The 24090-nt window shown below is 31.4% G+C and overlaps 1 protein-coding gene across 1 annotated transcript in view; it reads left to right on the plus strand.

Moving 5' to 3' along the window:
• The window catches only part of LOC113516613 (abnormal cell migration protein 10), a 118743-nt gene that overhangs the window by 28511 nt on the left and 66142 nt on the right, over positions 1-24090 (plus strand). Inside the window, exon 2 of the mRNA XM_026901055.3 lies at positions 1813-1854. The gene's annotated coding sequence lies outside the window, so the exon portion shown is untranslated. The remainder of the gene's footprint in view (positions 1-1812; positions 1855-24090) is intronic.

A 24090-nucleotide genomic window follows, 5' to 3' on the forward strand; every position in this document is an offset into this window, starting at 1 on the left:
ATAACGAGACGCTTTTGATCATCAAGTACAGTTTTATAAAAATAGCGTTAGTTAAATAGTTCTAAAATTAGATCACGGAACTTTATGAGCTTGCATCTAGCAATGATAAGATTGTGTGGAAACAGTGATCGTGTCGTGTCTATAAGAGTGAGATTTTCTTAAGAAATCTATCTATAAAGAGTCCGTTTTGTAATATGGTGGGCGTGTACAGGTAGGCTATCCTACGCATTTGTCGGTTACGTTGTTACTAAATGAATATTACTTACATATACATAAATACACCTTCAGTGAGGTAAGGTGTCTCCATGTGGGAGCCTAAGCCGTTATCCTATACATTCGCATACTAATTTGAGTTAGAACGTTAATATTACCTATAATCTAAACAGTAATTACTAAATAGGTATAAATGATAATGTCGACACTAAACTTAGAGTCTATATGACATTTCTTGTAGTTTTGTATAGGTCGATTCCAACAAAACTACGAAAATAGGGATAGTATATACTTTAGTAGTTTTAGTTAAATCCATCTAATTTTGTTACGAAACTGCCGATAATTACTACCTTTTTATGTAATTATAGCAATTAACTTATCCTTAAACTATATAGACTTATCAGTATGTCTTACTAAAAACGAATGAAAATTTACGATTATAATTTATAATTAGAACCGAGCCAAGCTAATCTAAGAGTACAAGTCTAAGAGAATAAAAAAGTCATATTTATACATCTAAGTAGATATCTGATCAATTACTACGGCTTTTCATTTTTATGTCCTATACTATTTCTTCTATACTGGCATAACTTATGATATCGTATACTAACTGATGCCGTTTGATATCTAAAGAAGACTTCTTTTCCATCCCGTATTATTTCACGTCAAAGGCCAGGCATGTAACCAGGCCGGAATGTTCGCTTTGTGACATAATAAACGTGCGATCAGGAAAGTCATGGTTGTTGCTACTCTTTCGTATCGTCTTTATATCATACAATACACCTAAATCTATTTCTAAATAGGATCTTCTTTTTTACCTTTTCTATATCATGTTTTTTATATCCCGCCTGTTATGGTATTCGTGTGCTTTTGGAAGTAAAGAAGAAAATATCTTATTTCTTCCGCCTGCGATTATAGTGAAAATCTGCAACTAAGCTCCTAATGTAACAGTAATTCATAATTATTATACTGTTATACGGTTCCATATTAAATTCTATCGTAATTCTATCATGTCGTCAAACAACAAAACTTGCGCGGGCGCGACAACACGGATTAAATAGGTACTAGTTACAGCAGCTGTGTGTAGGTTTAGGCATTTCCGTTTTCGTTTACGAATCGGCCTAGGTGTGTGACTGGAGTAGAGGTATTTTGGTTACCTATTTAAACCTGTTTCTGGTGTTCTATATTATGAGGAAATATTTGATGGCGATTAAAAATACTAAGATACCAATAATATGAAAGATATAAAAACATATATATTATACATTTGTAATATATTCGTTATAAAAAAAGAATGCATTTGCAGCGAGACAATATTGTTTGTGACAATAATATTTTTTTCTCAATGTTTTAAACTCCTTGTGGCAAAGGATTAGTAGCATGTATGGCTACTCTGGCTTCCTTGTATGGCGACGGCCACATGTTTTACCATAATTGTCAGCAGTTTAATACGGCTGGATGTTTAAAATCCATCTACGGTATACGTTGCATTGCTTGCAGTTCTAAACTAACATTTTACTGTGTTGTGTAGTATTTAATAAGATATAATTATGATAAATTATTATTTACTATATAAACACTGGTTCGTTTATTTTTCAGATTTATTACCATGCAGCATCGATAATTCCCTGATAGTAGCGGGTGAGTGATTTTTTTTATTTATAATATTACAGTATATTTTACATTTCGACACAGGTATTTTGCTATAATTATCAGACTATTTATCTGATATGTATCACAAAACAAATCCAGATATTTAGTATCATACAAAAAGTATTAATTGCTATTATATCGTCATAACAAGAATATAGTTCATTTTTAACGAATTCTATACAAACATCTCTTGAACGAGAAAATGAATTTCTTTGGATTTACTTGTAAATATTTTTATAGGTTAAATATAATATTAAAAAAAAAATTCTTGTACTATATTACATTATGCTAAAAAATATGAAGCAAAACGTCGCTAAATATTTCACGGCATTATAGCAAGTTTGAGGCGGTGTGCAAAATGCCTAATCAGAACATTTGAAGGATTATATTCGCGAGAACCAAATAGAAAATGGGCATGCTAAAATGCGTTGGAATATGCATCGGAGCGTTATACGTCGAGGGACAAATGGAGCCTCGAAGCCCTTCAAAGGGTTGTGCCCATTCGCACAGTTAACTCTGAATGAGTTGAATCTCTAATGCGGATTCGCTAGACATTTGGAAGGAAACCTCATTCTAACATGACTGGTGTTTCTGCTATCCCTCCTTACTTTGTGTAATTCCTTTGATGGATGTTTGATGTTTTAATAAATGTTCATATAATATTTTTTTAAATTACATATTTAATTAGTTTTCGTAAGATGCTGACACCGACATTTTTTATGATAAACAAGTACTTAATATAGTATCTAGATAACACTATAAATAAAATGGATGTTATTGTATCTGTTTGTTTGAGGTCAATATACCCTGATATTGTTTTATTGATCATTATAAAAGTTGACACAAAGTTTTTTTTTTATGGAAAAGTTTTTATAATATTTAGTTTCTCGTGTATCTTTACAAAGTTATAATATTATATCTCTACAAAGATATATATATATATATATATATATATATATATATATATACTCAATACACTTTATCCTTATCCAGACGCAAACTATATATTGGAAAATATCTATAACATATCTACAAATAAAACTGATGATTCTTCAGGTACACGGTAAAACTAAGCATTTCTATATAGTTAGGTATAGACATGTTATAAATATGTAATAAACAAAATAAATATGTATAGGTATTTCAGTACAGAGAATATTTTTGCTACATCCACTTTGTTGCAACTCATCACTAGCTGTGCTGCGGCACATAATGGTAGCATTAAACACATATACCTACATAGATAGGGCAACATATAGAAAATTTTACTAGTCTTTCTATAAAAATGTTTTAATATTACGTAATAATATTGTTCTTAATCTATGGTAAGAAAACATTTAACTTCTGTTTTATGAATACCTAATTCGTGACGCGAGTTAAGATCGTTTAAAAGAAACGTGACCAAACAAGAATAGAAACTTTTTACTTCCCCGTAAATTACTCTAGGTATAGATAGATATATTTGGTATATACTTACATAATCCACAAAAATTGGACTTCCTCTTTTGTACTAATGGAATAAATTAATGAAATATTGTAACTAAGAAAATTAAAAAACGTTATGCTGCTTGTTTCGACAATTTGTAAATCATGTCACATAACGCACGATTTTGTCTTTAAAATTATCCCTAAATCTTTTTTATTTGTCGCTAGTTCTATTGTTTAATATAGTAGGCGAAGTTAATTTGTCTTGAATTATGGATTTTGTATAATGAGTTTGTTTGAAATCTTTCTTGTTATGGTCAATGGCGGGCGGCGATATAAACTTCATAATCTGCCTCTCTGTTCCGGTAAATTATAAGCAGCTTGTACTACGTGGTCATTGCTCTTTCTTTTTCATGTATTCGGAGATTGGTGTTAGTCTGAAATATACTCAGATTTATTAATTCCAGCATATTCATTTTTATGACATGTATCTTTAACTCACGCGACGTCTCCATTGTTCAGAACTCTACTTAAACTTTTAAATTTTTTATTTTTATTCAAATCGGATTAAGACTTAATTCAGTACTCTAATACATATAATGAGAATTCAAGATATTTGTGAATAGTAATGTTCATTCTAGTAAAATAAAATATTTAAAAAACGCTATTCTTTTTTGTTTGGCTATTATTACTTTCATCTATATTTCATACAAAGGGTCATCGTTATTTTGGACAATAACGGTTTTAAAAAATTAACATATACTTAGCTGTTTAATTACCGTTGAGTTATGTTTGTTTTTTATAATGCAGTGTTCGATTTTAGCTTTGAAATTCACACTGACATGACATATAGTAGTAATGTGTACGAGTATAACTGTCCAGTGAGTGCGTAAGTGTACGCCGTTTGCATCTCACTGCATTTGTCATGTAACGGTGCCACCCTCTTTTAAGGCTCGTATCGAATGCCCATTTGATTTGGTGTCGTATTTAATTTTGGACTTCAAATAGATACCACATGTATCCTTTGTTTTGATCATTTTGCTTACGTTTTTAAATCTTAGTGTTCAAAAATCAAGCGCCTATTAAGGGGCTATTCTTTTAATGTCGAGTCGTCAGAAACTGAGTCTGTTACACTTCATACACACTTACATCTCTTATATCCTTACAGCTTATACACTCGTAATTTATTTTATTTTTGTTTAAAATATTATCGTTTTAGTTAAAGGTAAATAAATAAAAAAAAATAAATGCAAAATTAAATTAAAATTAAATAATTGAATTAAGCTTTTAAAGGTAATAAATAAAATTATTTCGTATCATTTTATTGCAAGATTTTTAGTGCTTATGTTATCTCGTTTAAATTTTACTAACTTTAGATATGTTTGTATTTGTTTATGTATATTTTTAAGTATACGAGTATGTCATTTATATATTCACTTACAACTGTTAATGCAATAACTATATGGGTATATATGTGACCACACTATGTGTAACTAACCTTGGTAACAATAATAAATAAAATAAAAAGTAATTGTGTTGTCTTGCTAACGCATATCTTATAGGTGGTAACTCTGACACGTTTTAGGAAAACAAAGCTAACGTTTCGACACCACGGTTCTAAATAAACATTTGGATTAGAAGTCTTACTTATATTCAATCCATTGCGCATTGTGGAATTTATACCAAGCGTCAGAACAAGTCACATCTCTTGAACAAATATTAAATAATGAAGTACCAAATACTTTCCACCTATATGTATATATATGTATATTTATTTACACGTGGGTAGATGTAACGTAAAATTATAGTCAGTTTATTTATAAGGATCAAGTACAATTAGATTTTTGGTTATTTACGAGTAATAAAATAGTATGCAGCCAGACGTCCTAATTTCTTGTAGGTAATTTGTTACGTGCAGTGCCTAATCTGCACAAGAGTTTCACATGCAAATACAATTCACCATCGACCCGGACATACGTCGTTCGCCGGTGTTCTGCAATAAAGGATTTATTCTGTCAAACAATTTGGTACGTTATGCAAACAGGGGGAGAAACTGTTTCAGTGAGAGCTCTGCCATCCGGTCTAAATATAAACGGGCAGAGACAGCTGGCGGGGCGGGGACGGTGCGGGGGCGGGAGGACGTCGACCCGAACCCAGACCTTGTGTGCGCCGCCGTTGCCGGAAGGAACGCGACCAATTCGCACCATTGTCCTAGCGTCTGGTCTGCCATATAGAAAATCCAAAAAGTCCAAATGGCTTACCTAAGGAGGATATCCTCTACACTGTATTAGCTTAGCAGCAGAGGCAATGACAGGACATTGCAATTTGAGACAATGTGAACGACTAGAAAATTACCTATGATATGGACATGGCAGTGTCAATCACTAATAGAGTTTTACTATAAAGAAATAGATTTCAATGCGGCAATATTAACGCTCGATTGCGCTCACATGACATTACAAAATCTGTTTGCAGGTCAATAGCACCGTTAGCTGAAGGTCTTGGTCGCGCAGAACCGCGGTAACGCGGCCCTCCTCTTTCCTCCAGCTTGTTCCACCCACACTCGCCCCCACCCTGGAATGGTTACATAACGTTAGATTGTATAAATTACTTACACTCAGTCAAACTACTAATACCGACGAATATTTTTGTCACGGCTATCTTTAGGATGTCTCTACTTTTTTCGTGTTTGTTTTTTGACATTATGTGACTAGATTTTTTTTTCTCACCTAAATTGACATTTACTTAAAAGGGCTTTTACCGTATCCAGTTGTTATGTATCGTATATGTGTGTTGGGATATTTTACTTGGTGATCAATACTTTATTTAATGAAAACAGATAACACTATTTATTGTTATTCTTTTGTTCGCGTCTTTAATTGACGATTGTTTTCCGTTTGATTAGTTTGTTTGCCATTCCCGGTATAAGGTACAAAAAGTATCTTGAATTTATATATTTACTGTATTTCCATCATATACGTTTTGAATATCGAGTCAATGTTTACTAATAATATTAATTTACTAATAATGACGAAAGATTTATAAAGACTAGAATTGATAATAGAATAATGTATACTTATTCATTTATCTAACACTAACCTTTACTGGCGACTTCATTCGTCAGTAAAGGTTGGTGTTAAGTGCTTTATATGATTCATTATGTTTTATGTATTGCATATAAAAATTAGCACAATATTCAGTATAAAACTATCAACATCAGTTCAGCCGTTTAAATCTAAAATTAAAGCAGACAGAGTTACTTTTACTTGTAAGTAGGTAAGGATTATAAATACAACTAAATATGTATGTTGGACTTTCACAGGTAATAAACGATAACATCTCCAAATGCCCCAGCTGGGTTTAAAGTAGTAGGAAAAATAAAATACATTTTTATTTTGACCTAAATCTTAAAAGCCCAAAATACCAGTAACTTTAAACAGCTTTGCCTCCTAACATGAAATCGACATTGCGCTTAAATCGTGATATCTAATGAGAGTGAAAGTAGCAAGACCTGTTCCTTCATTCGCACTACGACACGCACTGTTATTATATTACGCGGGTTGCTCCTAACAAGATAAACATACCCTTGTTATAGTAATATCGTATACAAAAAGGGACATATAAAATATATAATTACCTCTAAAATTTTTCGGTACGGTACTCTAAATAGGGTTTAAGTATATACTTAGTACTTGTAATACCTTTATCTTTTGTAATAAGATTGCATCAACTATATCTAAATGTATCACAAATTTGAATATCCCAAATCACAAAAGAGTACTGTGTCATACGGACGAAGTTGCAACAAAGGGGTTCCATTCTTATTTTCTGTTACAGAATTATAAATAAGTGTTAGATATTTAATAATAGTTGTATTCAATATTAATATTACTATAGTAATCTGCGGTACTGGCTTATTTTTAATATCTATATATAATTAAATGTTTCAATTATGACTTCTTCATAAAACGTATTTATATATAACTACAATGAAATGAATATCCCATGTTAACACATCATAGAATGTTATGCAAATCACTATAATCCATTAAACGTGATTGAGTAACAAAACATTTAAACGTTTATTTTCTGTATCAAACTTGGTATAACTTTTATATTAATCATTCATGAAGTGCCAGCAGAAGAGTACGTAGTACTTCAAATGGAGTAATTTGCATAGGTCGGGTTGGGAATCGATAAACGAATGATGAGAATCAGAAACATTCTCTGTGAAAGAAACCTGTGCCCAACAATGTATACTGAAGGCGTAATAACGTTTCATCAAAAGGTCGGTATTATGTACGTGATATCCGTAGTGATGCTGGCGTCCATAGGTTACGATGATCATTAATATCAGACTTGTTATGTACTGGTTTGCTCCTATTATGGTATAGAAAAGAATAATTTTCTGCGCCTCTTGAAACCATCACCTTATCTATATAATTATATATATTTATTAATTATTGAAACCTAATGGCTTTTAGAGATTTTTTTGCAGCTCTTCTGAGTAAATACAGTTATTATTTATATTTATTGTCAGGCAATTGTTTTATACGTGCAATATTCCATATACATCGTATGAATTAGTTAAGTGTATCATAGGTGACACACTGTGGTATAAAATGAAAAAAAAATTATAAAAAATGAGGTAACTTAGATACAATACCACGTCTTTGAAAAACATGAGCCCATATACTAAGCATTGAAAATTATGGAGGAATATTTACATAATATAAACGTGACATTTAAACATATATGTTATATATGTACTTATATTTGTATGAATTACTAATCCATTATAATTTCCTGTAGTGATAATAAAAATATCTTTTATTACAATTCAATGCTACATCCTGTTACATCAGATAGAAATATAAATTGCTAGCGCAAAATAAGAATTTATCTATGTTTGAGTGACATAGTCAGAAACCGACTATACAAACAGATGGTCGGTCGGGCGGACCCACTAGTTATTCAGATAGATATCTGAACAACTAGTGGGTCCATTCCGCTAGATGGAGCGGAGAGACTACCACTTATAGACAAATAACACAATTGAGGTCACAGGACTTACCGTAGTGACCACTGCTATCTCTCATGCATTATTGTTTGCAAAATCTCAACAACTTCTTGTAAAAACTTGTTTGTCAAATTACAACACAATAACTAAATTTTATGATCGACTTGCAAACCTTGAGCAATGCAACTTTGTAAAACAACACACGAGAGGTAACTATATTACTGCAGAAATAAATAATAAAGTTAATAAAGTAAATAAACAGACAAAGAAAGTTATCTAGCCCAGATAAGTTACACAAAACTCTCCCACTGGTAACGGTGCTATATGACGGAAAATAAAAAAAAAAGATGACTTGTGAGAGAAGTTCAATCACTCGGGTACGAAAATAAAAAGCGAGGGTGAAACAAATGAAGATAAAGTGAGATTATCATAAAGAGTTTATTACAAATTAATTACGATAGTTCTCAGAGTCTTTCTTTGAGATGGATCTTATAAAGGATGGGAACACTAGAAACTACCTTTTACTAACGATTTCCTCCTCACTTTTAGGTACTGATTAAGTATTTAATAAGAAGACTATAGCGTAACTTTATTTAAACACTTCTAGAATACACAAAAAGGATGTTGCTAAGTTACTAATGACAAACAAGTCTTTAAAATCTCAAATTTAAACCCAACTGTGATCAAAGTGCCACGAGTTTGTAACGCACTCCAAATGACGGCCGTTAAGTGTACTCGAAGGATTAAAAAAGTACGAAGGGTTCTACAACTAAAAATGTACGTCGATTATTGAGTAGGATTAACTGCTTGATTAATCAGCGTAGAACCTGAATTGCTAGATTATAAAACATGACAATGGAGCTAATTATGTAGACAACAGCTATCTCTTATAGACATTCCATAAAAGATTCTTGTTCTTTGTGTACTAGCTCCAAATTATAAACATTTATCTTATATAGATCCTCTAAATTATTAACGGTTGAAAAGGATGATCGGACAATTACATAAGAACAAGTAACAACGACTTCCGCATAACTTTGAAACATACCATAAATTCATACAAGGTCATCTGGATAATAATATGCATGCATAGAACTAACTTGTTTTGCTATGTGTTGTGTGCATGTAGATAGAATAATAATCATAATAATAAAAGCTGTAAGTGATACAGTGACATAATTACTTTATTCCGATGTGTGCTGTTCCATTCCAACACGAATGAAGACAGATTGGATCGCCTTCTTAACGAGGGTATTTACTTTGTTTATAGCTTGCGTAAGTTCGATATTATTTCTGCCTCTTGATCTCCGCTTAAGTGGTTCCTTATCTATCCGAGTAAACAACGGCGTATTTTGTGCACTTTCTATTTCTATTTAACTAGAATGATTCAAAGCCTCGGTACATAATGCCTTAATTGTAAATTGTATTTTCATAAGGATAACAATAGATACTGCCTTCATATAACTATGCAAATCCTGCTTTATATATATAAAAAATATCAGATTTCAGAAGTTATAAAGTGATTACTTTATATGGAACGAAAGAGGTTTATTGCTAAATTTGATTTAAAAAGCCCATCTCTGTTCGTTTACGTTACAACACGAAAGGTCTCTGTTAAAATTAAGTAAGTAATAAAAATCGGGCGGGCGGTTATCGAGCTTGTGCAATGCAACCAAGATGCATGTCATATTGCTGTATTATATTGTTTTAATAAAAAATAATTGTAATAATATCAAATTATTGCAGTTTCCAATAGTAGATAAAGATTTGGGAACTATTCTTAAATCAGCACAAGACTTAATCCTTAATAATCTTAAAAATATGAAATTGACCTCTTGGTATCTTAACGACTTAACAGATATATATATATATATATATATATATATATATATATATATATATATATATATATATATATATATATATATACGAGGTTTGTCCGGAAAGTACGTATAAAAGTTTTTTAAAAATTTTATTTTACAATTATTCAGGTAAATCAATTTTATCCCCTTCAAAGTACTCCCCCTGTGACATAATGCACTTGTGCCAACGCCGTTTCCACTGTGAGAAGGCTCCTTGAAAGTCCTCTGGTTGTAGGTTTCTCAGCTGCCCCGTCGTAGCTTTTTTTATCTCATTTATGTCCCCCAAATGCCGCCCCCGAAGTACCAATTTGGTTTTTGGGAACAAGAAGAAGTCACACGGGGCCAAATCCGGCGAATAGGGGGGGTGTTCGGTCACCGTAATGGAATTTTTACTCAAAAACTCACGGACAACAAGAGAGGTGTGGGCAGGGGCATTGTCGTGGTGAAGAATCCAACGCCCCTCTCGCGCCAATTCTGGACGAACTCGTGCCACACGAGCTTTGAGGCGTCTGAGCACATCGACGTAGAATTTTCCATCAACTGTCTGGCCTGGAGGGACGAATTCTTGATGGACAATCCCCCGAACATCGAAAAAAACAATCAACATTGTCTTGACATTTGAGCGGGATTTTCTTGATTTTTTTGTTCGTGGTTCCCCGGATGTCTTCCACTCTTTGCTTTGGGATTTTAATTCGACATCAAATTCGACATCAATTTCACGGCCATTCTTGCCGAGTTTCGAGAGAAACTTGATTACGACGCGCTGCTCTTCAACGGAAGCGGGCTCCATGCCGACGGGGTTTCGTTAAGAGGTAACTTCACAGATGGCGTGACAAGCCAGTTCGCACCGCACGGCGGTCAGACCAGAACTGAAGCATTGTTAGGGACATAAGGAAGGGGTCCTGCGCTTACCTGGCCTCCCCACTCCTCTTTCTCGCATTCCAGAACACTTTTATACGAACTTTCCGGACAGACCTCGTATACAAAAAAATAAGAATTGTGCTTATAGATGCAACTACCATATAAAAATATGGCAGCCCTAAACTGTAAAAGCATGCGATGTTTTATATTACAGATTATAACAGTCGAGTTTTTATGACTTTATAACGTCCACAATCGTGTACTCTGTATTACCCTGTATTACTACTATTACCTTGTATTGTATAACTTTGATAGTGGCAGCCCCGAATGATACCTGATTTGCCAAAATCTCTGTAGTTGCTATAAGGTTACGAGGGGAGGTCATATTAAACTTTAAAACTCCCATCAAACCACTACAGCCCACTAGAGTGTACGTGGAAGATCCTGTCCATCTATCTCGCTTTGACTTACTGTTGCTATGATTTTTTACAAATGTCATGTATCTTTTTTATTGCAATTTTTTGGGGTTCCGAGATAGCTGTTCAATTACAATGCGATTACAACAGATAGTAATATAGTAAAAGCTTTACTTTACATATAGAAAAAAGAAGTAACTTACCATTGATCACCAATAGACATGAACTGCATCATGTATATCACAGAACTTACTGTGTTGTCCTTGACACCCTATTTTGCGCTACCTTGTCCGCATACGAGGTGTTATACACCCTTACCCTGTAGTTTTGCTATTTTTTGTGTAAGTATCTACCTATAAAATTTATTGCCCTTCAGGAGTTGGGCAAAAAGCATGAAGTCATATGGAAAGCGAGTTTTCCGCGTTGCACCAGCAGGTGGTGCAATGGCCTGCGTCGATCAATAATGGCACCCCGCGAACCGCGACCCGCGTCGCCTCTTAGCTACGTTTCGCCACGCGTATGTATCACGCGCCGTATCCTGACTGTCTAAATACGATAAAATTCATAGGAAGTTTCTAGCAAAATACAACATAATAAGAGATAATATATAAGTTATTATTTTAAATATTTATCTATATATAAAACATTAACTCTTGCGTTGCATGATTTATAAATGATCGCGTTAATTTCCTTCTCTTATAAACCATAAACCGGGTAGATACTTCTACTATACATAAATTGATTAATTAATTTATAGCATTTTATAAGTAAAGAAATAAAAAGAATAAATATATTTATCAAAAAAATTTAAGTTATCATGTATGTATGTTATAATGTAAAAAAGATCAAAGAAAAAATACAACAGAGTAATAGAAATAATATATTAAGAAATGAAAAAAAAAAAACAAAGTAGGTAGGTAAAACAATGAAATATTAATAAAGGTACTTATTACAAGAAGGGCTGTAACTAGAAAAAACTTTAAAGTAGATTTAAAGAATTTAATAATATAGTACGAACAACGTATATTTTAAAGATGGATAAAATTTGTTGCATTATTTTTTTGGAAATCTTTCCGAAATGAAAATATTCTAAAAATCTCAAAGAACGAAGTTATTAAAATTTCATCAAGTAAAAGTATTCATGAAAAAGTCATAAAAAAAAATGTTAAGCCATCAAAGTATAAGTGGGTCAGTTTTGATTTATTAATTTCAAATATTTCATCCTCTCTTTTAATTACTTTACTGGCCGAAGGAACAAGGATTAAAAAGAAAAAAAAACAATTTTGTTGTAGGTATAAATATACAAAATCGTTAATAACATTTCATTAATAACCGCATATCTAGCAAAAACATCTTTTTTATGAATTTATCACTTGCCCGCATGAATTTTAATTACACATTTTCGTTGTGCTGCGTCATTATAACTTAATCATTAATTAAATCAATTTAATTACTTCGATAATGAAATAGTTGGCGTAGGGAGGAGATACAGCCCCATCGCTCGCGGCGGGACAAATAATGAATATTGAATAGAGCTCTGCCATATGATAAGGTTTCGTTTACAATAAATTTATTTAAATATTAGTAGCATGTTAAACAACTTATTTTTTTCTGATAGTAGAAAAATATAACATTGATTTGATGATTGGTAAAATCAAGATGACGTAGACAGTGTACTGTTTGAGGATATAGTCGATAGGAAAAATATTCGAAATCAGCTTGTATGCATGAAAGACGAGTTATAAAAGTGGATAACATAAGAAATAACTATTACTGTGTTTTACTTAGTAAGTTGTATTAGTATTTGTATTACTTAACTAAGCTATGCTTTTCTAGCTTGGTTTTTACTGCTTTGTAAAGGTTCTAGGTATATAACTATGTCTCTACTAGTTCCTACAGGTAAAATTAATTTTCAATTTGTTTATAAATGTTAGACATATGTTTATAGGCCAATAATTAAAATATTTTAAGTTTGAATATTTTTAAATGATGAGAAATCATTATAAAGCATGTGCCAACTACCACCAGATGCCATCGTAGTCGGTAAGCCAACCGATTAACAGAGTGAGTCACACGAGACACGAGAGCGTATTTTGCGTTGCATATAGGGTTGGCGAATTAATGATAATGATATTATTGTTATTATATATATAAAATTCTATAAATACAAATACCACAGAAATTACTATCAAATTTTGATAAGTATCGATTTGAAGTAGTTGCTTTTTTTAAGCAAGTTATAAAATGCATTAAATGTTTTACAGTTTTATAAATAATAATAATTAGTATTTAAAATTATAATATATTATAATATTTGTATCAATATTCATTACTGTATTCTATTAATAGTAGTGATTCGTTATTTAATATAGATGATTTCCATTTTGATCTCCTTTGAAAATCACAGTAAATTTATATTGATTATAGTAGTAACAACCCTATGTTGCATAGAATGGACGAAGAGGGTGAGCCATCGATCGCAAAGTTCGGGGGCCCTAAATTGAGCTCCATATTCGTTGTTCGTTGTCTACTATTAATATGCGATGTTGGTCTGTTCGTTAACATCCCAAAAACCGATTTGGTAAGTTTTATGTTTGGATAGAGCTGTAATGATTGACATGACTATAAACAGTTGCTGTATGTTTAAGTAATAATAAGTGCCACATGATCTCTCAAGTTGTCTAGTCAGGTTTAAATACATCCATTTTATTTATATATTATTTATCGAAGAGAGAAAAATACCACTAATGAAAATTTTGGGTATCTGCAATAAACAAATATAAGTTAAGAAACCCCTGAAACATTAAAAAAAAAAACAAATCTAAAGGAAAAGTTAATTTTAGTAATAAAGCGGATGAGGAGGCGTATTTGCCTACCAGTGCCTTTTATAAACTCGCGTTATTTATAGATCAGTCGGTGTATCAATTGCTCTAAATGTTAAATAAATATTTTCATATCCTTTCCTATATCTTTATTTTATAATTAAAATACTAAGTTCTTTGTAATATTATGAGATTTAAAAAGAATTTATCCTGTTAAGATTTGTATTCTTGTGAAAATAAAATATCTTCAATATTGAAGCGTATACCTACATTCCTTGTAAAAAGTGCAGGTATCTCGCACTTTATACTGGATTTCTGAACTGTATTTTTGTTGAGCGAGTCTGAATTCTAAAATGTCTACTCGCAATTTCTCTGTAGCATTGGCGTTCACAAAAGTAATTTAGTTATGAAACCTACAATTCAAGAATCTGGTATTGTTATCTTTAATTAGGCACGCTTATGGAAAGCGTTCAACAATATGCGTAGTATTTTTTAACACGAGTTCATTTCAAGAATAAAGTTAAAAGAAATTTGATCTTAAATATCGTTTATGGGCATACATATTTTGTGTATAAAAGTTCTTCTATGTTTATTATTATAATAATAATTAATATATTAAGGAACAAAAAAGAATTCAAATGCGTCTTTTAATTGCTGGAGAAATTTATCTCTCCGAATAGTACATATTTCACCAACCATCAATTACCAATTTGAGTGGTATGTATTAGTCGACTGATGAACTTTGTACAAAGCATACCAAGAAATTCATTTTAATTAAGCCCTGCTTTGAAAGTTCTGAAATTCCTTGTCGTCTTGACGCTTGACGTATTGATGTCAAGTACCTACTGGGTGCCTGTTCGGTAATTAAATTGGGCTGCTCACCGAAGTACATCAACACATAATAATATTATCGGCCATTATTGCCTAACAACTTGAGAACTTCATTTATTTGAATTATGTTATACTCGATGTTCTACTATTCGGAACTCGCCGTTTCTCATTTCCGTGGATATTTCTATAAATTTTTCTTAGTAACTACTTTCTTACGTTTAAGAACCCTTGCGTAATGTAATTTGGCTTGTTTTTAGATTCAGAAATTTCGACAATGCTTTAATTTGATAGACAATCAGATCTTTTTGCTCACACAAAATGGCTTTATTTATTTGCTCAAAATACTTGTGTTATGTAGGTATTACGTATTGACTTAGGTATATAACGCTATATAACCATCTCGCGTTCTATTATAGTTAATAAATTTCGCGTACGTACACGCGTTTAAATCAAATGTGTTATTAAAAAAAACAAGCATTCTTTAAAGCTAAACGTAATATTGTTATGAATAAAAATTTACCTTTTATTTATTATTATTTATTTTTTAGATTTGAAGAAATGTAACTATAAAAAGCTTTGTTACATTTTATCACTTAAAAAGAGGTTGTTAATTTATTTGTGTTTAATTTATCTTTAAGTATTTCATATTTATATAGTGCTTCTCCAACTAATGAAGGTTCTTTGTTAGCTTATGGAATCTGACTTTACCTCTGCGTGAGATGGAATAATTCGGCTGCGTTCACAATGCCTTCTACTCTCATTTAAATAAAGAATTAAACTAATTACCTAAATTATATAGATATTATTTAGTTTGACGCAAAAAAAGAACCATATTGATTGTTTAGTTTGTATTTTTCTCCCTCGTGCGTAGTAATTATAAATACCTCATTTTATTTTATATGAATTTTTTTTTAATATTTGTATTTTATATTTTTACTTTTAATATTGGAATAAGTAAATATATACTGACGAAAATATTTTATACCTGTTAAAGGTTATTATCATAGTAATGTGTATATAACACCATATTTCAAGAAATCTATCTTAGTCTCATTTATATGAATAAAAAACTTTTGCTGGATGTATAACAGTTGCAACTATTTGGGGTAATTCTGTTTTTGTTGTGTTAGTAATCGTAAAAACAAGTCTTTCTTGAAAAAAAAATTGCATTAAACGTGTGGAAAAGTAAGAAATATGGATTAAAGATATTTATATAAAAAGACAGTGAGCGAGAGGGAAGATTAGGTCTCAACTTGTTCAATAGTATGCCAGTGTGAAGCTGGAGCGGGGCAGCTTTTATGTAGTAAATATAAAATATTAAATGTACGCAACTAGTGCTTGTAGGCGGCCAATATGGCTCCAAGTTGCAACATCACCGTGCATGTAATGTCCAAGAAGGCATTATGTTATATACGGCTATTCCATCTTGTTAAGATGGGGGAGCCACTTTTCTTTAAAATATGCAAAGTCACGCATCACACTTATGTCCTATACTTTACCTTTTAACATTGAATATATGAAATCATTACGAGTATATTACACGAGTCGATAACAGATTATTTTTATACTACCAAAAAATCTCACAGAAAACAAATGATCAACTAGTTAAGCCATTGGAAATTTAATTATGTAAAAGATACGTGTACATTAAATTACCTGCTTTTCTAAAATTTGTTATTCCTATAGTTCGCGATGAAATAGTTCGAGCAATGAATTTATGGTTCGAACTATTTCATATAGAAATTTGTCAATAGTGCTGATATTGAGAAAATAACTGTATGAAATATCTAATATAAGAACTATAACATCTTTATTATACTTTTATATTTAAAATATCTAATTAGTGTAATATCTTAACAATTATGTCAAATACATACATACTAGGCATGTATATGTTAAGTGAGTCTAAAAAATTATAAAAAGAATAGTTCAATTAGATCCGTATGCATTCTTTTTATGATTACACCTTTTTTACAACACTCACACATCGATCATTTACAAACACAAAATTAATTTCAACTTCAAATTATGTTTCGTAAGTCAGACATAACAGTGCAATCTGCATCCGGGCAAACTAGACTAGATTGTTATTCTATGGTCAATTAAAAGTTTCAGGGTATATTGTTATAACTTATAATTGGAGCTTTATCGTATATATATAATATTCTAAATTATAAACTAGGAAGTGTACTGTCTAGTTGCAATTCTACTAACTGTAGATCAAAATGATTGGCTGATAATATACTTTTTATAATTGACATTCTTCATTAACTATCTTATACTGTTTGTAGATCCGGTTTCACATAACAAAGTATACTTATTAATTATCTTTACTATGCGATGTCTATCAATCATTGAGAATGTAGGAGGTAATATATAATCATTGATTTAACATATTACTATATAATAATAAAGCTTTATTACTTTTATATTTATGTATTAATAATTACAACACTATCACTGATTCGATGTAGCTAAAAGCAATTCCACTTTCACGGTTCAACAGTTACGTCCACTATTTTTATTATTAAGTTTTTGCAAGCGCCTGCACTAGATTGTCGCAGGAGCGTAGCCAAGGGGTTTGAAGGTCAATGTCAATTGGTCTTTTTTAAAATATCAGTAGTGTTAAAAATTGCAGTTCTTGATTAAATCGCATGTACCACTGGTATCGCTTTTTCGAATTTCTATTTTCTTCTATATATTTATAAGAAATATTAAATCTATTTAAGTTTATTTAAATGAAAGTCCGTTTTTCATATCTTTCTTTCCTTATTTAAATAGAATTGGCCATGTAAAAATTAAGCCCCTTATTTTCACCTAATCTTCCCAAAACTGATTTATACCTATCAAAAGTTTACTTCTAGCTACGGCCCTGGACTGTTTAGTAAATAGTTTTGCCTATTCTAATCACAATAATGTTGACATTATGACGACTGATGATGTACTCGACTGGTACAATGGGATACGTGATAAACATTTATTATGAGGGCTATTGAATACCTACCACATTATACAGCAAAGGTACGCAGGCACGCTTCCTAAGATATTTTATTTTATTTATTAAACGCATTTGTGAGGTTCGATTCATAGAATTTTTACACGCATCATCTTTTATAAATATGAAACAAATCTATTCGTTGCAATTCTAATTATTACTTTTTACATTACTAGGAACGGAAAACAACATTACGACCCATCCTATCTATAACGGTAACCATCAACAATAACTATGTATAACGTTAGGAACAATATAGAATATAGGTACTGTGTTGCTTATGGCATCTTTCATCCGACTGTGTTATGACTCCTACAGACTAAACAAATGTATCTCTTTTATCAGAGACTATATTAAAACAACAATTTATACATACTCATATAAGCCTTCCATAGGTACTAACAAAGCAAGTCGCCCAGCAATTTTTTGCGGAGCCAAGTTCTAGAAAAATATCTTTTTGTCTGCTAGAACACAGGCAGTGTTCTCTGTCAAAAAGGTTAAAGGACGCTAATGGTTTCAGTTTCGCCCTGTATCAGCATAGTATATTTTCAATCGACTTCAAAAAAGAGATTTTCAATTCGCTTATATTTTTTTTGTTTGTTACCTCATAATTCCGCCAGTTCTAAACCGATTTAGAAAATTCTGTTTTATCTGAAAATTTGTTTAGTTTTAAAATCTAAACCAACTTGTATTGCGACAATTAAAGCTAATTTTTCGTTAATCTTTAATTATTAATTTAGCCGCTTGGTCTCGACATAGAATAGGTCACCCCTTTCTTTTTTTTCGGTGTCGCAGGAGGCGACTAAGTGAGGGCTAGGGATGGGCAGCAGCGTCTCTCTCAAAACATCTCCAAAACCTAACTGCGGTTGCTAATTCGCTTGCCAAGCGTTGCAACTACTGACAATACCCATCAAAGGGGGTGGCTTATGTGCAGCAGTGAACAGTTAAAAGCTGATATGATGATGATGACGACAATCTTTAATTATATATATTGTATATTTTAGAATGCTTTCTAGCTCATTCTAAAATATACAATATATATATATGTAAATATATATATATATATATATATATATATATATAATATATATATATATATATATATATATATATATATATATATATATATATATATATTAGTTTAATTACAGTTCGAATCGTATAAGATAAATGTTTGATAAATCATAAATCTTAAAAAAGATACCCGTTAATGTATATGTCAATTGTATATGTAATAATATACTTACGTATATGTACAATATATTCAAATTATATTTAGTAGTATGTTATAGAAGTACTTATTTTATTTATTTATGCTTCTTTTATTAAATTATTCGTAAACTATGCAATATACAAGATCAATAAGGAATCATAAAAATCGGTCTAAAAGAGTGTAACTTACAAAACCTACATATCTATATACAGGGAAAGGCCGCTCTTTTATAAATTGATTGAAAATGTGCAAAACCATTCTATCTAGTCTGAATCGAAATTGGAAATTACATGCCATTGCGAATGTTTTGTGTCAGGATGACAAGACAGGGTAACCATCCAACGCTGGCGTCGAGGGACGGATTCCCATAGCCAGCTTTACAAATTAGAATTTGCTCTATATTTGACAACAACGGCAAGATTGGACAGTAAATACTGTTGTTTACTTAATACACAATTCTTGTTATTGATTTTATTATTGTAAAATCATATTTTTATAATATCACCTATTTCTCAGTGTTATTTTATCTCAAATTATGCTGGGGAGAGAGATTGTTAGTAATATACTATAATATTAGATCGTTTTCTACGTGGTCCTCTTTAGAAACCTTCGAGGCCAACTGGCCTGGCAAAACTTCATTCTCACCTATCATAACTTACTGGTATCCCGCCTGTACATACCTACTGGTAGCGCAGGCAGGGTTACTATTCCATTTTCATCCCATAGCCATTAAAACAGAAGTGAAAAGTACCATAAGTACTAGACAACTAACAGAAATTATTTTTGTCAAGGTTTACTAATAGAAAATATCCAGACCAATACAAATAAATATACTCGTAAATATAAAATTTTGTATTGTGCATTGAACTGGGGATCGAACGTGAGAACGTGATCGATTGGAAAGTGAGGCAAAATTTTACTATTATTATATGTATGAAAGTATGTAAACATTATTTAGATGTTTACATGTTTGTATGTTTGTTACACAAGCACGTATAAATGGCTAAATGAATTGAATGAAATTTGGTACATGGTTAGGTTTTTTTTTAATGGATGAAAATGGATTGGTAACCCCGCCCGCGCTATTGGTATACACCGACGAGGCACCAGTGGAAGATGATAGGTGAGAATGAATGCAGGTTAGTTGGTCCACCATGATGAATTCGACAAGAATTAAACATGATGGTTTCCAGGGGGAACCGCGTGGAGGTCAACCTGAGCGGGTATATTGCCAGTAATGGGGCTATTAGACCCCATTACTTACAATCCCTTTCCCCCCACATGGTTAGGTTATATTACACATAAGATACTTTATACATATACTGATTAACGCGGACTACAGCTAATTTAAAAATAAGAAGCTCTTTAGAATGATAAATTATTTTAATTCAGTAGGTAAAGATTGATTTGAGGAATATAATTTACGAGCAATAATAATATTCATATTATGAAGCGTTTTATAATGGAAACGAAACAATAAATTCTACTTAGAGACAGTTATTGTTAATAAATATTATTATGATCTCTTCAATACAATGTTTATTTACGTATTCAATTATTTATAACTTATTTACGATATTATACTTGTTTCAGATCCAAAGAAAACAAATTACTCCATTATATATATAAAAAAAAATACTGAACATATTATCCGTAGGCGGCCCGGTGTGTCTCGCCGGGGGTTCTTAGTTTGTTAACTTTTATTTCGGGAACTAGATATAACCAATTATATTAATACATTATTATTATTATGACTGCTGTATTACTTACACGATATACATTTCTAAAATGATTTACAGTACAAGAGTTGAGTATGAGTTATGTTTTGTGAAATAAAATCTTAAAATAAAAAAATAAGAAACGGCAGCATCATTCCCGAGGTAATTAATATAGAACCGATATAGAAGTTACGTCTATCCATATATACCTAGTAATATGTGGTTTCATCATCATCTTATCAGCCTTTAACTGTCCACAGCTGAATATAAGCCTTGGGGGGTTTTGCCAGTAGTTGCTTGGCAGGCAACCGCAGTTAGGCTTTGGAGATGTTTTAAGAGGGACGCTGCTGTCCTTCGCTCGCCCTCCTTAGTCGCCTCTTACGACAGCCACGGGAAAGAAAGAGGTGGCTGTATGTATTTTTAGAACCACACGTAGTTTGTTAGAAACGAACACAATATACAAGAATTGAAACACTGAATTATATAATACAAAGAAAACTTGACCAGCAATGACCTCTCATGTCTTGTACGTGATTTAAGACTTTTTTTGTAAATAAACATTAAATGTTTCTTACTTTCCTCTGCCCTGAAATATAAATCATGCAAGTATAGTTAGTAATAGACTTTGTGTATGATCTAGTTTCTAGGACAATGATTTAACAATCTGCTTCCGTTCTATTTTTTAAATGGGTTGAATATTATATTAATAAGAGTGTTTTGATCGCAAAACAGTTTCCAGACATAACAGTCGGATGAAGTATCAGCATGTATTAATACTACATGTGTAAAAAGAATAAATAAAACAAATACACAAATATCTAAATTTATTAATAGATAAGAAATCTAAACATTTTTAATATGAAAGAATAGTAATAGTAATCTTATTGATAATAAAATAAGGTATCTTTTAAATGTTACAATTGCTGGTAAACTGTCGAAGTAATTTCGATGATATGTGATAGACAAATAACACTAACAATAGGGTAATATGAAATTATAAAAAATTCATATGAAAGAAATTAGGATAGTTAAATGATGATTCTAGGTTTGATATATATTATTTTTAAACTTTATAAATTCCCGTTATACATGCATATTATTGAAATTTTTTGAAGACTTCCAAGATATTACCATGACGGTAAATATTACTTTTTAAATAATGACTTCGTCCAGATTCAGTGGAACTGTTAATTAATATTAATCTCTGTATACCAATACCTGTCTATTGATACGGCACCATGATTGTAATCGTCTCATTTTTCTTATAATTTTATAGGTGCATATGTATCCTGATACACTGTTTCGTTAATGCAAAACTGTAGTATAAACTTTATTTAAGTATTATAGTATAACGATTGAAAATACCTATCAAAGCTAAGGGAATGCAAGCTTGAAATTTTTTAGGCAATTAATAAAGATTTTATATATTTATAAATATAGTAAAACATATTGAAACTAATTAAACGGCACAAGCAAAACAATGAATAAACAATAAATGAACCAATAGGTATACTTATTTTAAAATAAAAGTTTCTGTCCCTTTCCTAATTCACTTAGAATGTTAGACGGGCTATTGCACGGTTTGACAATTTAGATAAAGGTGAGTTATTACCACCAAAACCACTTCTCGACCTAACATTACTCAAATTGCCCTCCATTTAAAATATTTCCCCTTCCTGAATATATTTTGCCGTCTATATATCAATATTTTTCTTGGCCTTCATCATTGATCGACCCCTTTACTAGTAAACACGTTTTAATGACCCAAGGATAGTGAGGATACTATGTTTGTACGCTTACATGAAGCTACCATGAATTATTCTAATGAGACAATACTGGTATACAACCTGCAATTCTATTTGTCTTTCAAAATGCCTTCAGTCGCTTATTATCATACCCCAAGTATGATAATAAACGACTTGCTTAGAGTCCAAAAAATTTTGCCCAATTAGATTTATTAGAGTTATAAGAATCGCTAACTGTAAGTTTATCCTACATCTTCCTGATCGAAAAAAATATTTGCCATACATGGAGAAATGAAGATCACCTACCGAAAGATTATGTAACAATATCTATTTTCCATTAATTTTTAATAAAGAACGGATTGTCTTGCTGCGTGACAATGTTGACGTTGCGTGACAATGTGACAATGTTCTGCACAATAACGGAAATTATTAAACTATTTTGGAGGCAGTAAAGTTCTGTTTGTATGCAACAGCCGATTCAAACTGTTTACTTTTTTATCGTTGATAGACAAAACTGGATTCTAATTCTCTTAAAAATAATAATAAATCTATTTCCCAGTACATTAAAATACGTTACACATGTATGCGGTTGATTGTCTTAAATTATCTTCAATAGAAGACAATATAATACCTCCAAGTTATTTAGAAGACAGCTTCTAAATACTTTAGCGGAATTATATTCACCTTCTAAATATCTTGGCGGGTGTGAATTCCTTTGTTTCACGTCCTCCTCTATCATCAATCTGTAAATGTACGTAGGTAAGTACTTCAGCATAGTCATTATTATTTCAACCATTTCTTATCCAAGTGAACGAAAAAGTTCTCTTACATTGCCCCAATGAACTGAAAGAACTTTAGGGTATCAGCGATTGTTTTGAAATCATAGAAAAATAAAACTAATTATATAGTAAATAATAATTTTTTACGAGTTGTTCCATTTTTAAAAGAACAAGAACAACGTATGAATGTCAAGATATTACAAATAGATAGGACGGGTAAATCTTTTGATTGTTTACATACATACATACATACATACATACATACCTGTCACGCCTGTCTCCCATTAGGGTAGGCAGAAATAATGGAACGCCAAATGCTTCGATTCAAACAAACATTTTGATTTTCATTTTTGATTTTTTGTTTTGTCATTTTTTTTTATAAACTTATAACAGATAAGATTCATTACTAAATGTAAGTGATAATGAAATAGAAGTATTTTTTACAAAACTACGTATATGTCAAATACACATTGATACACAATTTACAAGATTATATTTATAGTCTCTCTTCTTTTAAGTTTCTACTACAACACAACA

The sequence above is a fragment of the Galleria mellonella genome, unplaced genomic scaffold (assembly GCF_026898425.1).
Source record: "Galleria mellonella isolate WM207_F2 unplaced genomic scaffold, CSIRO_AGI_GalMel_v1 utg33, whole genome shotgun sequence".
NCBI classification, from domain to species: domain Eukaryota; kingdom Metazoa; phylum Arthropoda; class Insecta; order Lepidoptera; family Pyralidae; genus Galleria; species Galleria mellonella.